The sequence below is a fragment of the Triturus cristatus genome, chromosome 6, assembly GCF_964204655.1.
Source record: "Triturus cristatus chromosome 6, aTriCri1.1, whole genome shotgun sequence".
NCBI classification, from domain to species: Eukaryota; Metazoa; Chordata; class Amphibia; order Caudata; family Salamandridae; genus Triturus; species Triturus cristatus.
The window spans coordinates 278,945,319-278,961,406 of record NC_140589.1 but is presented as its reverse complement, the minus strand read 5'-3'; the positions used below and the strand labels follow the sequence as shown (position 1 = coordinate 278,961,406).

General features: G+C 41.3%; 1 pseudogene; it reads right to left on the bottom strand.

Moving 5' to 3' along the window:
- Nucleotides 1-14,732: 14,732 nt before the first annotated feature.
- On the bottom strand, nucleotides 14,733-15,493 carry LOC146816762 (acidic leucine-rich nuclear phosphoprotein 32 family member D-like; annotated as a pseudogene).
- Between the last annotated feature and the right edge of the window lie 595 nt (nucleotides 15,494-16,088).

Below are 16,088 nucleotides of genomic sequence, written 5' to 3'. Positions count from 1 at the left end.
GAAAATTGGGGCGATTGGCAAACTCTGGAAAAACTCCTACATAAAACCAATTGGCCCACCTTTAGAAATTTATAAGGTACAGGCCAGAGCGGCAGTAATCTATGGGGCGGAATTATGGGGCAATAATTCCCTGCAATCATTTATGGTCGTGGAAAATAACTTTCTACGACAATTATCATCTCTACCGGCTAGCACCCCACTTCTTCCCCTTAGGCTGGACCTAGGAATTAGATCCATTAAGGAGGAATTAGCCTTAAAGCCTCTAACCTTTTGGCGACGTTTATGGGCAACCGCGGAACTCAATACCTATAGACAAGAACTTTCAGATTTACTGAAGTACCAAACTATACAAAACCTTCCTTGGTTAAGGTATATCAAGACAGAGTGTGATAGGTTGGGTTGCCCCTCCCTATGGAGTTCTCCAGAAACTGCATCCAAGGCCATATCACGTAAAGCCCTGGTAACATTGTTTTATGAAAGAAATTGCTCGGTCTGGCTGACCTCTGATAATTTGGGCTCTATGACAAGATCATTCATTTTAATGAAAGATTATTATAGGTTGGAGATGGTCTTGGATGATATTTACCCCACAACCTTAAGAAAAATTTATCTACAATGGAGATATAATTCCCTTCCCATCCGCGCTCTTACGAATAGATGGCGCCCCTCAACTGATCTTAATTGTCCCTCTTGCACCACTCACTCTGAAAATGACCTCCATGTAATTTTCTTTTGTCCTCTATACATAGAATCCAGGAAAAAATGGATTATCCCTCTATGTAAAAAATGGGGTTTTAGAAAACACATGGAGGCATATCGATTATTAAAAACGGATCTATCGCCTCTAACCGTTTTTGCAGTTAGCAAATTTTTAGATGCAATGTGGAAAATAAGGAGAAAGCATTGTAAATATGATACCATCTAGTTTTACACTTCTCTGCTAGAACGAATGATGCAAACTATGTCTGTTAACGTGATTAGTGGCTTTTCCAATCATAACTGTATGATGGATATACTTTTTTCTTTTTTCTTGATTGTAAAAACTATGAAATTTTATGTCCAATTGTGTTATAATTGTGGAATTTATGTTTTTTTGTGTTATCTTTTATGACTCATCGTAGTCGAAATAAAGATTAAAGAAAAAAAAAAAAAAAAAAAAAAAATCATAACTAATAAATATAATGTTAAAATAAATTAAACATATACATATAAAATATAATATATATGCTTACTTAATAATATTCTTAAATAATTATTTTAATAACATAAATTGTTAAAAACATGTTATAAATTATAAATCCATATATACATATACAACAATTATATCAATAAAAATATATATAACAAATTAAAAAACTACAATATTACACACAACATTAACTAAAATAATAGAGAAAAAATATTGGATAGCGGAGGGAATAAAATTACTATTCCAACTCCAGAGAGTGCAACAGTAGGGAAAATGTTGGATAGGGTAGGGGTAAAAATAACTATTCCAACTCCAGAGAGTGCAACAGTAGGGAAAGTGTTAGATAGTGTAGGGGTAAAAATTACTATTCCCACTCCAGTGAGTGCAACAGTAGGGAAAGTGTTTGATAGCGTAGAGGTAAACATTACTATTCCAACTCCAGAGAGTGCAACAGTAGGGAAAGTGTTGGATAGTGTAGGGGTAAAAATTACTATTCCAACTCCAGAGAGTGCAACAGTAGGGAAAGTATTAGATATCGTAGGGGTAAAAATTACTATTCCCACTCCAGAGAGTGCAACAGTAGGGAAAGTGTTGGATAGCGAAAGGGTTAAAATTACTATTCCCACTACAGTGAGTGCAACAGTAGGGAAAGTGTTGGATAGCGTTGGGGTTATAATTGCTATTCCAATTCCAGAGAGTGCAACAGTAGGGAAAGTGTTGAATAGCGTAGGGGTAAAAATTACTATTCCCACTCCAGAGAGTGCAACAGTAGGGAAAGTGTAGGATAGCATAGAGGTTAAAAATAACATACTTATCAATTATTTTATTTTTTTATTAAATAATGAATTAATAATAAATTAACAATACATTATTTATAAATACCAATAAAATAAAATTAATAATTACTTTAAAAACATTACATTATTTTCCACTCTATTCCCCAATAAACCCCCCACTGCTATGCATTAAAATTAACACAATTAATATAATTATCAATTAATAAATTAATAAACATTAATTACTGATTAACATTTAATTAACAATAAAATAATTATCAATACTAATGAATAATCATTAATAAACATGAATTACCAATTAATAATTAATTAACAATACATTAATTATGAATACCAAATTACAATAATTAATAATTACTTAATTATAATAAATTACTTCCCACCCTATTCCCCTATAAAAACACAACCTGATCCTAAACTAAATTAACACAATTAATATATTTATCAATTAATCAATTAAAAAACATTATTTACCAATTAACAATTATCAATACCAAAAAATAAAAATTATTAATTAATGTATTATAATTAAATTACTTCCCACCCTATCCCCCTATAAACCCATAACCTGCTCCAATAAAAAATGAACACATTAATATAATTAGCAATTAATCAATTAATAAAAAATCAATTACCAATTAATAATTAATTAACAATAAATTAATTATCAATCCCAATAAATAAAAATTAATCATTACTTAATTACAATTAAATTACTTCCCACCCTATTCCCCTATAAACCCACAACCCGCTACGGAACTAAAAAGCTAAATTTAATAAAAAAATAATGAATAATTTCTAAAAATTATGATTTAATTTACTATAATTAAATTACTTCCCACCCTATTCCCCTATAAACCCACAACCCGCTACGGTACTAGAACGCAAAATGTACTTCAAAAAAATTACTAACTTCAAAACATTTAATACATATATTTACAAAAAATACAAAACATAACTAAACATGTGAAACATATACATATACAATACATACTAAAATGCATAACACTAACATAAACATCAATATTATTAACATTGATATTTTTGCTTTCGATATTACTAACTTCGATATTAACAAAAATGATATTTCTTATCTTCAGATCGATATTCTGGCCACCGATATTCTTGATGTCAATATTCTGTCCCTATGATATTTAAAACTTGATATTTATGTAGGTCGAAATAAAAAAACTCGATATTATGTCTGTGCACCCTCTGTGACAAGTAGCCCAGGCAGATAGGCCATAACCAAATTCACTCTTTACTGGTACTATATCCCAGCTTATTTTCAGGCTTGGTCCCCAGCGAAATCACCTGACTTCTGGAGAGGGTGTGGGCAGCGAGGGACGCTGACACATCTGCTGTGGCGCGGTCCTAAACTACAACGATACTGGGATGACGTTTCAACTAGTATTGATGCAATGTTCTCAACAGACATCTCACCCTTCCCCGCATATATCCTCCTGGGCCTGCCCAATAACATTACATACCCTCTACACTCAGCTTGAGACAAAGCAATAACATTGGCTCTGTGCGTGGCTAAACAAGCAATCACAGCTCTAAGAGGGAAGGCGGAAGTCTCGGTATTCAACACTTGGCTACACAAGATAACAATTATAACTCTGCTATAGGATTCGCACATCAAGCACGAGGTCAAAGGAGGAGGAAGTAAATCAGAGCAAAGACCGTCCCAGTCGTGGTGCTCACTTGGAACCGACACCCTGCCAACATGGGCGCATGTTCCATCATGGAGCCGGGTCCCAGCACGGTAAGTTTGAGAAGAAGGTACCCAAGCGTACAAACAAGCCATGACAAGTTTCTTGAGACAATGATCTGTCGACAGTAAAAGTTAGTAAAGTCTTTTTCTTAAAGGTATTCATGGCTTTTATTCCCTCCAAGTTATCTTTGTGTTACACATAATAAATCTTCCAAACAGGCAGCCAACACACGTTTCGTCTACAAGACTTTTTTAAGGCTGGTTCACACTGTAAATCCTACATCCATGTAGTAGGGAGATCCTAGGTCAAGTACAAGTATCGGTGACATACGCCAGTGACCTATAAGCTAGATCTTAATCAAGGCACTTGGGTAGTAATGGTTCAATGCCACCCCAGTATCCAGTGGTCAAACGATGTAGCGAGGTCATTTCTTGTCACCTGTTGCCCTATGAGTCACCAGGTATCATCTCCTATGGACGGTGACCACAAAATTGATACCCAAGTTGTGTTGGAGGTCAATGTGGCCCTCCCAAGTGATGTCTTTCTCAAGTGTTCTCAATAGCTCATGAAGTTATTACCTCTTAAGCACAGGGGGTCAAATGTGCCTCGGAGAAGGTGAGCTGCTATATATGCTCACACACTGCGCCGATGTCAGTAATGCAAAGTGGCCCTTTGCGGGCCATGATAAGCCTCTGCTGCCGGTGTAAATGTCCGAGTGGCAGTCCAAACAAAATGCCGGGAGACTGGGGTGGCACCGAACCATCACTCCTTGAGCATAAGTACATAATTATATATAGGGCATAGGTACATATATGTTGAGTTAGGTTTAGAAAATCTAGACTTACTTGCCTGTCAATATTTTACTTTCGATAGTCTGTCCTTGGCATTGTGTCCCATCGATATTGCTGTTTCAATATCCAGGGAGCGATGCAATAAAGATCGAAAAGAAACTCAGTCAAGTTCCTTTTACAGAATTTTAAGAAACAAAAGCAAAGGTATGTGAGACACTCCTGCAGAACTGAGCAGAAAAGTAGCTGCAAGGAAACATACCTAAAGGTTTAGGTATCAGCAGATATTGCAGGAATGTGCCAGGCTGTCAGATAAACACATCATGAGGCTGGGACACAAAAAGGAATATGAGAACACAATTTAATCTTTCTCTTCTTGGCCCATTTCAGTGCTTTTGATAAACTATTTTCAGGGCATGAGCTATTCATTTCTTAGAAATGAACGTGATTTCCTGATTCAAAAGAGTTTGGAAATCTCCAAATGTGTGCAATTATGCCAGTGCCCAGCCTACAGTACTTAAAGGCTAAGCCATTTAGTACAGGCTATGATATGTTTAAGCTGTGCCTTTTAACTGGATCTGTTCTAAGCTTTGGAGATTTAGAATGATCGTCAATTGTATTCAGAATCGCCGATGTTTGGGCTGCCAGCTCAATGCACGGATGGCTTTGTCGTCAGCTTTGTGGGCAGCATAGGATCAAACATGCATTTCTCGTTCAGAAGATCAGTCGCTATGTTTTTCTCTGAAATGGCGGTGGCGCTGTATCTTTTCATGTCAACCAGAGGAATTTCACCTATTTTGATGAAAAGTTAGGCTTTAAACTGTAACAGGAGACACATTACGCATAGCTGGCCTTAAAGGAGCGCCCCCCTGTCTTAAAACGTGTTTTTACCCTGAAGGGGCATCTTAATTTTTTTGTTATTTTCGAGAGTGCTTCGTGAAATGTCAAGCGCTGGATTACAGTATAAATGGCTGCTAAACCAAGCCTTTCCCTCATCAGCTGATGGTCCCGGGGGAATGAAAGGCATGGTCAGTCATTAGACGCACGTCAGTGGGAGGAACGCGGGAGGGGCCATTTACATTCGGGGGTGAGGTGGGGGGCATGTAATTCAAAATAGTCGCTACTTTAGGACATGCCGGTCCCGAGGGAGTGGCGGTATATTACACTCATTAGCTCCAGATGGAAGAATTAAAAAGTAAAAAATAAATTCCAGTGCATAGAGACGTATGTCTTCTATTTATTGTTGGTATGTATTCGAGTCATTGTCACACACTGCAGGCCACGGAAGCCGCCCTGTCGCAGATATTTAGATGAAATACACCTCTCTAGACAGTGGTCATTTTTTTCAACCATACATGGAATTTAGAAAAGGCCCCGAAGGCTCGCTCGTGCCCTACCCGCAGCTGCTATGTTCACGATGAAAGATCTATTGCAGAAGGTTGGGCATTATCTGCCACAGAACAACGGGAGGTCTAGTGACGTTTTTCGTTCTAAAGGTACATAAATGGGTTCCTGTTGCCATGTGTACATTCTCCAAACCCTGTACTCATTTCAATGATGGGGTCCGCACTGTGTTGCCAGGAAAGCCCTTTTTTGTTCAATAAATCCTCTACGTGTAATTTAATGTGTCACTTGGCGCAGCTACCAGCAGAGGGCACCCACACTCTATAGTACATCTGTGGTTGATCGTTCTTATCTGTTTACTGCTCTCAGCGGCTCGCGACTTATTAGGGTGAGATACATCAATAAACAATCCGCATCCTGGTAAATCAGACACTATTTTTATTTTTATTTATTTATTTATTTATGTAATGCGTTTTTATATAGCGCGGACTTTACCCGAAGGTGTCAGAGCGCTTCACAATAGGAGCAGTAATGATACATAAGGAGAAAAATGACAAGTGAGCATGTTACAAAATCAAACGTTACGTTTCATGAGGCAATAGTGACAATTGTGCAAGTATCAGGAGCAAACAAAATACAAGAGGGAGCAAACGATACGTTACAAAAGGAAAAAAGTGACGTGTGCAGGTTACAAGAGCATACAAAGTACACAGAGGTCAATAAATGGCAGACACTCAAAACACTAAAATAAAAGTTACGTTACATGAGGCAGTGGTGGCCGTTGTGCAAGTATCAAAAGCAAACAAAATACAAGAGGTGGCAAACGATACGTTACAAAAGGAAAAAGTGACATGTGTGCATGTTACAATAATGTTCAAAATACAAGTAAAAGTTTAATACTGCAATAAATGGCAGACACTCAAAACACAAAAACACACTGGGAAGGCACTTCTATAGGCATGGAGAACAGAATTTCCTATAACGGCAGGACTTCCTTCAGAAAATAGAGGGCGTAAATTAAATTTGGAAGTGTCTTTGGAGGAGGAGAGCTTTGAGGTCAGTTTTGAAGGCCTGAGAAGAGGTGGTGGTCCGGAGATGAGGCGGAAGTGAGTTCCAGATTCTCACCGCATTGCCTGAAAAGGATTGGGCCATTGATCTTTCCTTCTTGAAAGTGGGAGGTTCAAGCAATAAATGTTCTGCATTACGTGAAGGTCTGGAGCCTCCGGAGAGTTTCAGTTTATTCGCCAGGTAGCGAGGGGAGGAGGAGTGCAAGGCTTTGTGGGTGATACAGGCAGTCTTGTAGATAGATCTTGCCTCTATGGGAAGTCAACGGAGGGTGGATAAAATGGGTGTGATGTGGTCGCTTCTTTTGGCCCCATAAATGAAATGAGCTGCTGAATGGAGAACGGACTTTAGGGGGGACAGGTGGGTTTTGGGGAGGCCAGTAAGAAGAGAATTGCAGTAGTCCCATCTGGAGAGAACCAGCGATTGGACCAGGGTTTTAAGGTCGTGCTCCGGGAAGAAGCGACGAATCCCCCAAAGAAGTCGCAGTTAGTATCGAGCACACTTTGCAATCGAATCGATGTGGGAGTGTAGATTGAGTTTTTTGTGGAGTATGACACCAAGGGATTTTGCGCTCTCGACAATGATGGGTTTATTGTTCAGCAGATTAGTCTGATCCATCCATGATTGCACTGGGGGAGGAGAAAGTGATGAGGAGAGGAGGAGGAATTCAGTTTTGGAGGGATTCAGGATCAGTTGATGAGTTAACATCCAGTTTTGAATGGAGTCGAGAGTAGAGCTTAGGAAGGAGAGATCGTGAGTGGAGGCCACCTTAAGATAGATTTGAGTGTCGTCCGCATATAGATGATAATGGATCCCGGATTTACTCAAGAGATTTCCCAAAGGTTCTAAATAGAGATTGAATAGTGTGGGTGCAAGTATAGAGCCTTGAGGGACACCTTGGCTGACCGCTAAAGGAGATGAAAGGTTGTTCGCTATTTTGATCATTTGGGCTCTATCAGAGAGGAAGGAGGCAAACCATTTGTGCACAGTGCCCTCTATGCCCATTCTCTGTTGAAGAGTGTTAAGGAGAGTGTTTTGATTGACTGTGTCAAAGGCTGCAGAAAGGTCAAGAAGAATTAGAAGACAAGACTCCCCTGAATCGAGTATCCGCAGCGCGTCATCAATCACTAGCAGCAGGGTTGTTTCAGTGCTGCAGTTTTGAATGAAGCCGGACTGGAAAGTGTCAAGAAGATCATTGTCCTTGATATGGCGAGAGAGTTGTTTCGCTACACATTTTTCTGTGATTTTCGCAAGAAAGGGTAGGTTAGTGATGGGACGGTAGTTGTTGAGGTCGTTCGCATCAGCGGTGGGTTTTTTAAGCAGAGGGGTGACCTGTCCATTTTTGAAGGAAACAGGAAGGGAGCCTTGACTGAGGGAGAGGTTGACCAGAGTGGTCCAATAGGAAAGAGAATGGGTATAGAAGTCCATGGCAATGGCACTAGGGATGGGGTCATGAGAGTGGTTAGAGGGCTTTGTATCGAGGATGCATTTAAGGAGGGCGTCATCAGAGATGGGGTCAAAGTTTTGCCAAATGGTTAAGGATTTGCGCTCCTCTGTAGGGGTAGGATGAATGACCTGATCTACAAGTGATTTCACCTTTTTGTCAAAGAATATAGCAAAATCCGCAGCTTTCTTTGTAGATTCCTCCAATTTAGAGGTTGGGGGAGAGCTGTTAGGGTTCTTGAGGAGGTCGAATAGTTTTTTGGGTCTATTTTTGGCTGAGTCAAGGAGGGATTTGAAGTGCGACGCTTTTCCAAGGAAAATGTGCTTGTGGTACTTGGATCTTGCTGAACGCAGCGTGGCCAAGTTTTCGTTGGAGGGCGCTTGTCTCCATTGTTTCTCAAGGACTCTTAGGTACTTCCTTTCTTCATAGAGGGATTTGTTGAACCAAGGTGCTGAGGGAGTGGGTCTTTTCTTTTTGCTTTGGAGAGGAGCGACATTATTGATTTCGACTGCAAGGACTGTAAGGCATTGGGAGGTGAGTTCGTTAACATCTAGGTCCGGGTCAAGCCTTGGAAGTGATAGCAAGGCAGACTCACAGAGGGTACTGATGTCAATATTTTTAGTGTCACGGAACCAGGAAGTAGCCCTCTTAGGCTGGCCAAGAGTTATAGAGTGTGATAGGTGAAGAGAGAATGGGATGAAGAGGTGGTCAGACCAGTCTACATGAATAGGGGAAGCGATGGTCATCAAGCCTGCTTTAGAGATAACAAGGTCCAGGGTTGAACCCTTAGAGTGTGTTGTTTCAGTGCAGTGTTGGATAAGATCGTTTGCAGAGAGGAAGGTGGCCAGCGCATTCGCATAGGTGTCTTGAGGCGAGCCCCAGTGGACTTTGAAGTCACCCACGAAGATCTGATTGTCACTTTGAGAGTATTGACTCACAGAGCATTTTTGTGTGTATCCCAAAACATTTATTACAAGAGCAATTCGTTTTGTGATTTGGTTTTATATTACTAAAGTATTGTTGAAATTGAAAATATTTCATCCTGCCTCTAAATTTAGAGTAATTGCTTGAGGTGTCTCATGCGTAAACGTAACAGGCCCTAACACTCGAAATTCCTCCTACTGTGCCTGTCACCAGAAAGCCCTAAAACCAAGACTACTCTTCGAGAGAGGGGGCGGCTAAATCATTAAAATTGTCGAAAACGGCTTGACCAGATTGCCGGGGCTGACTCGGCCCCGTGGTGTAGGCCACGCTAGGACGAAGCGAGCGGTCGCAGGTAAGGTGACCACCTACCATGGAGGCAAATTCTTCACAGTGGGTGTAAAACTTCAACACTTTTTTCCACAATGTTCTCAGCAGATATCTCACCGTTCTCCACATATATCCTCCTGGGCCTGTCAAAATTCAGGACAAAGGATCAGTTTTACGGACACATTGGCGGAGGTCACTTATTATATTAAGTAAGTAAATAGACGTCTGACACGAGTACAAGTCAAAATAGATTGTTTTTTTTAGGTCTGTATAATACATTAACAGTATTGATCACACATTTATGTCTAACTCGACCTATTTAAAGATTACAAAACTAACAAAACATTCATACTAATTAAAATTTGACAAGTGAAATGAGTCGCAGTTGTCACAGGATTCTGGCCAGGGGCGGCTCTTCCGCTAAGGCGGAGGAGTGCCGCCCTACTGCCTTGAAGCAGCAAAAGAAAGGAAAAAAATAAAATGATAATAACGTAATGTAATTATAATTTTATTTTGTACTCCTGCTGCAGCAGCTTGCGTGAGGGGATGGGGCGGAGCTGCAGGGGAGGAGTGGTAGAACACTCCTAAGTGCGCAATGACTGTTTGGCTGGCTCTCTCGGGCCGCTCAAAACAGTCATGTGCACTTTCCCTGTTCTCTATGCAGGCTGCATTACAGCCTGTGTGGAGAACATAACCCCCCTCCAGCCCCTGGCTGAGCGGCGTGTCACAGCACTCATACCAATCACAACGCTGCAATGCAGTGATTGGCTGCTGGGAGCGTGGGATCGCTGGTGCTTCCTGCTTCCTGTTTCTCCCAAGAAGCCAGGATGAAGCCGCAGGAGAGGCGCTGATCCCCCCCGCACCCGCCCCACTGCTGCTTCCAGGTAGCAGCCATGACTGAGCGTCGCCCCACTGCTCTGCCAGCAGTGTACAATGGAAAATTAAAACAGAAAATTAAAACGATAACTAATGTTATTATTGTTTTAGTTTTCCTTACTGCTCGGGTGCGGGGTGTGGGGGCGGGCTGGGCTGGCCAGTGCAGGGGAGGAGTGTTAAGGACAGTCTAAAGTGTACAGGACGGTTTGACAGGCCCAAGACGGCTGGTCAAACTATCATGCGCACTTGCATCTTTTCCACCAACCTGCATTACGCAGCTTGATGGGGAACATGTGCAAAGCCTCCAAGCCCCCGTCTGAGCGCCAATCCACGGCGCTCACACCAATTCCAACACTTCTTAAGGCAGCTTTGTGATTAGACATGGGATTCTGGGAGTATCCTGTTGTGGTGCAGAGTAGTAGAGCAGAGGCGATAGCACCTGGCGGCACCCAGATAAGTCAGTTTATTTTTATTTGTTTTATTCCCCCCTCCACACCCCACCCACACCCTCCCTACCACCCATGCTTAGTAGCGGCTCCTACTGGATTCCGCCCCTTTAACATGAGTGTTAATACCAGAAGCAGCACTCTTTGGTGCACAGAGACACCTGGGAATTGCCTCATGCTATATGCTTTAGTGTGTGGAGGCAAAATGTGAATCACAACACCAGACCCACATCCGACAAGAGCTGGTTGAAAGACTTAAGTATTTCATACCATACATTCTATATTACATACTTCCCCTTTCCCCAGAACTATCTTGGCAGCAACCTTATAATAGAAAGTTTAAAGTCTAGCTATACTGCTTTGATGGGTATGTTTTAACAGTGATAGATTTTAAACATTAGCGTAGAAACATTCCTGCGCCCCATCCATAACAAAAAGGTCATTAGTAAGGTGGTCAGTAGTTATATGTAACCTATATGTGGGCTAGAATCATACAGGTAGAGTAACATTATAGTCTGTTTAATAAAACACAAGAGGCTTTTATACATCACACTTCTTAAACACATATTGTAATTGCATTTAACTAGTGCTCACTACCCCTGACGAGGAGTTGAAGCCTTTAATGCCGGGCAACACGCTGGCCCAGAACCCAATGTTAGTGCTTACTTCAGTATTATTGGTGAGTTGACTGGGATTGTTCTTGTGTACCCTAGCAAAGTACACACCAAGAGGCATATTTATGTATGTTTTAAGTTGAACTTGCTACACTTGGCCAGGCAAGATGGCGCAAGGGCAATGCAAAAGTAAGTAGGCAATAGGCAGCAAAAAATGAGCTGGTGCTGGCTGAAAGGACAACAATGCACCGTATATTGTAAATACTGTGCATTTCTGCCCTTTCGAATTGGCATAGGGCAGCGAAGCAAAAAGACTTGAGGTGCTGCCCTATGCCAATTCTTTGTAAATGAGGCCTTACGTTTCTTAATTAAGGCGAGCAAAGAAATGGCACCTCCGATACACATGCATTCCATACAGTACAATTAGCTCAGTTCTCAGATCCTCTTTGTTGAGCATAGAATAAGCTTCCACAGCCTCATTCAGTGCTTGCTCAGGAAAGGAAATATCTTAGTTTCCAAACTGATCACTTTACAGTGATGTGGCACTCACCAAATGCTTTATAGAAGTAAAACGTTCCTTTGCATGCACAACTACAATGCCACATATTTCCTTTGTAATTTGTACCAGACTGCTGATGTTCTTTCTGCGGTTTGAGAAACTAAAATTGTTTGGCAGTCTGTTGTCTAAATTATCATTCACTTCTCTGACTTTGTTCATGCTGGTGACAAACTGAATGGTAGCCGTTTGCACAAAGACAGTATCTATTTCACATTTTTGTAACTGGTTGTATAATGTGTCGACATAAAGCATTATTTTATGAAACAAAAAGAAAAAGAAATGAAGCTCTGTCTTGAAATGTTTTAGCAAAGCCAAGGGCATCATTCCGGCTTTTGGATTCAAATTCACCACTGGCTTCTATGGTGTTGAAATATTTCTGAAGATCAAGCCTATATTGGTATATAATCTTGATTGTACATATGAGAAAGTTCCAACGGGTTGGGATCCCTTTGGAAGCCTTCTGGCTAAAATGTCATGAAGTATTTCCATTCTTTTGGGGGAAGATGAGAAGAATGCTGCCAATGCCTTCTACATCCAAAAAGAAAATTTGTGGCTTGGAGATCTCTGCTACTGCTTGTTGCATAATAAGATTAAGTTGGTGGGCGTAACAGTGCACATAATGGGCTTTAGGGTACACAGCTCTAACCTTTTTTTGCACTCCACTAAAGATTCCACTCAGTTCTGAAGCACCATTGTAGCTTTGTGCAATACGTTTTTGTTTTTGAGGGTGCTCTGGAAAAAAACAAGTTCAGTTCACAGAGTATAGCAGCAGCAATGGTTTCTGCACTAGAATCTCTAAATTGAGTGAAACCAAAGAACATCTCCACCACTTTACTGTCATTGCAAGGTACCGAAAGATTAATACAGACTGTGATTTAGTGGCCACATCAGTAGAGTCATCAGCCTGAATAGCCACAGAGTCTGTGATTTTCAACTGTTGCACCATATAGCTTTTTATCATCTCTAGCATGCTCTCAAGAAGTTCATTTTGTATTGTTTTAGAGGTGCTCCTGAGGACTGTAGCACTTGATAAATGTGCTTCCATTTCAATGTCTGTGATTGCTATTGAATCCACAAGGACTGTGAATATACTAGGATTTGAGGAACGTTCAGATTCATCATGTCCTCGCAATGCCAGTCCAAAAACACCACAGAAACTAAGACAATCAACTATTTCTAACAGTATGTGTCTAGTCCTATCAACTGCTTCATTCTGCTTCTTTATTGATTTGCAGTATGCTTCACTTATGTGGGCTTCAATCGGTGTGCCTCCCAACATTCCCAGTTCCATCAGGTTTTCCACATGGATTCTTGTGTGTGCATGCTTCTTTATTTTATCCGACAAATGCTTCAAGTCGGTTACTCCTTTGTTTGTCCAAGGAATGTCACCACCAAACAACAATCAGGGAAAGCAGAACAGAGAATTTGTTGAAGTACTCCCGGTAAACCAATCAACGTTTGTGTACCAGGTGATTGAGAATGCACAGCTGTAAGTCTTCCCTCTGTCTTGGACACTTGGTAGTTTTAGGTCTGGCGGTTAGGTCCTAACTGTTTGACAATTAGGTTCATGTCATGTCTCGGTCCAATGAATGGCTTTTCAAGTAGCTGCTCTACTGTATTCATGGTGGCTTACCAATATTAAAGTTACCTGTCAATAATCAAAGTAAAATGTATATGGTTTGGTGCAAACCAATAACATATTTCTGTAAAAATGCATATCACATGCATTGTCGCAATATATCTGGAACAGCTCCCCTTTGCACAACATGACTGTTACAGCCTTACAGCCTGCTGCCTCGGCGTGCCATACTGGTTGCTGAAGGCCCTGAAGCAGAAATATATCTTGAGCCACAGGTGAGGGCCTATGCAAACCGATATAGCCAGAGGCAGCTGGGCTGTAAAGCTATTATTACATTATATCCACTGAGGGTAATCCTTTAAGTTAAAAAGGTAGAAACAGAGGTAAACATTGGAATGTTGGAGCAGAAGGCTTAATCAGGCCATTATAATCAGTGAGCCAATTTATTGTCTTCAATGGAACTCCCTACATTCAAATCTATCTTTTAATATTGATTACACAGTTTCATGCCTTAAACTAATACTGATGTGCACCCACCTCACCCACCATGTAAACTACATACATAGCCCTTAACTCCCATGTACAAAAAATATAGCATCAGTTTCCTTACCTTAAACATTGAAGGTTTTGTGCTGTAGGGGTGCAAGAGCAGCAGAGGAGGTTGGGTTCTATACCCTCTTGTTCTTTGCCTAAAAATTAGATAACGTTTGTCAGGCTTTACTAGATGCTGAAAAGAAAAATATAACATAATTTAGTAGAGTCAACTAAATACGTAAATTACATGTGAAGCCAAGTTAATGCATACTACGGTGCATTTGAAAAATTCAAATAATTTTAGGTGGAAAAGGTATTTCTTTGAAATTATCCCTAGTTTTAGTGATGGCATAAGTGCTGGTTACAATTACTCACTATCGAAATTTTTGTAAATTAGAAAGATTTATTTACACGTCATAGGTTGATTGGGGCATTCATCTGTATACCTAGAATTCTGAGGGAAGAAAAACTGATGCATGTGACAGGATCACCATGTAATAAGATGGAAATCTTCCTAGAGGCGCATTATTAATTGTCCTCCTCGTCGTCCTCATCATCCTCCTCGTCCTCTGGGTCATCTCCTTCGTCTGCAGGCTACCGTTTCCTCTTCTCACCTTGGGGAGTATCTTCCTCATCATCATCTTCGTCTTCATCCTTGTCCTCTTCCTCCTCCCCGTCCAAGTCATCATCTTCGTCCTCCTCATCAATAACTTCTTCATCCAACTCGTCTTCATCCTCTTCTCCCTCCTCTTCACCCTCTGCTCCATTCTCGTCCAGGTCATCATCCACGCCATCTCCTTCCGGGTCGGAATCGGGGGCTTCCTGGTCATCGGCATCAAAGCCATCAAGGAATGTGAGCGCTAGGAGCAGGTCGAACAAGCTCTCCATGTAGCTGTTCAGCATGGTCACTTCACAGTTGAAGAGTCCAAGCTGTCCAGCCTGGGCAGTTTTTTCAGAGGCTCCAATGTATTGATGTCCTTGATTTTGTTGCCACTCAGGTTTAAGTGTGTGAGACATGGCGTCTGCTCTGCCAAGACTTCCAGACCCCCGGAGATCCTGTTATCGCTTAGCTCCAACTTCCGCAGCTTTGGCAGTTTGGGAAGGTTCGCCACGGACACCAGGTTAATGTTAATCATGCTGAGGAACTCCAAGTTCTCAAACTCCAGGGTGAGCCCTGTGATCTTTCCGTCATCTGACCGGCAGTTGTCCAACACCAGCTCTTTAACCTCCCCGGGCTTCCTGTTCCTCAGCTCCAGGTTGAGCCTCTTCTTCATGTCCATCTTGTCTCGGGGTGAATGGCGGGGCGAGCTGGCGGTCTGTTTCAGGGGCATATCATCAACAACCGGCGATAATTATCGCTAAGTGCACTTAGCTCTAGGATAATTATCGCCGGCTATCGCTTGTTTTTATCGCAGAGATAGCGCGCTATCAGCAATGCTTATCTCTAGAGCGATAAAAATAACAGAGTTAGCTGCCAAATGTGCAATTATCGCTGGGATTCCAGTGATAATCGCACAAAGTTTGGCGCTACGTTGTTGATAGGGCAGGGCATACTTAACCATGATATCCACCTTCCATTGGATATCATGGCTAAGTCAAACCAAAAGCAGGCGTAAGGAAAATAGCGATAACCGCGGTTAGCTCTACTTTTCTTATCGCTATGCTTGTTAGCGTGCCCATTGATAATTGGAGAAATGTCGGTTAGCGACATTTCTCCAGTTATTTTGGGAAGGAAAGCCCACTTTGCTTCTCATTAGAGATGCAAAGGGAGGCGTAGGGAAAAAGGGTGCTAACATGCGATTATGCATGTTAGCACCCTCTTGTTAATGGGGCGTAAACATTATCTCCGCTTTAGATAAGGCCCTTGATGATATGTCCCCAAGT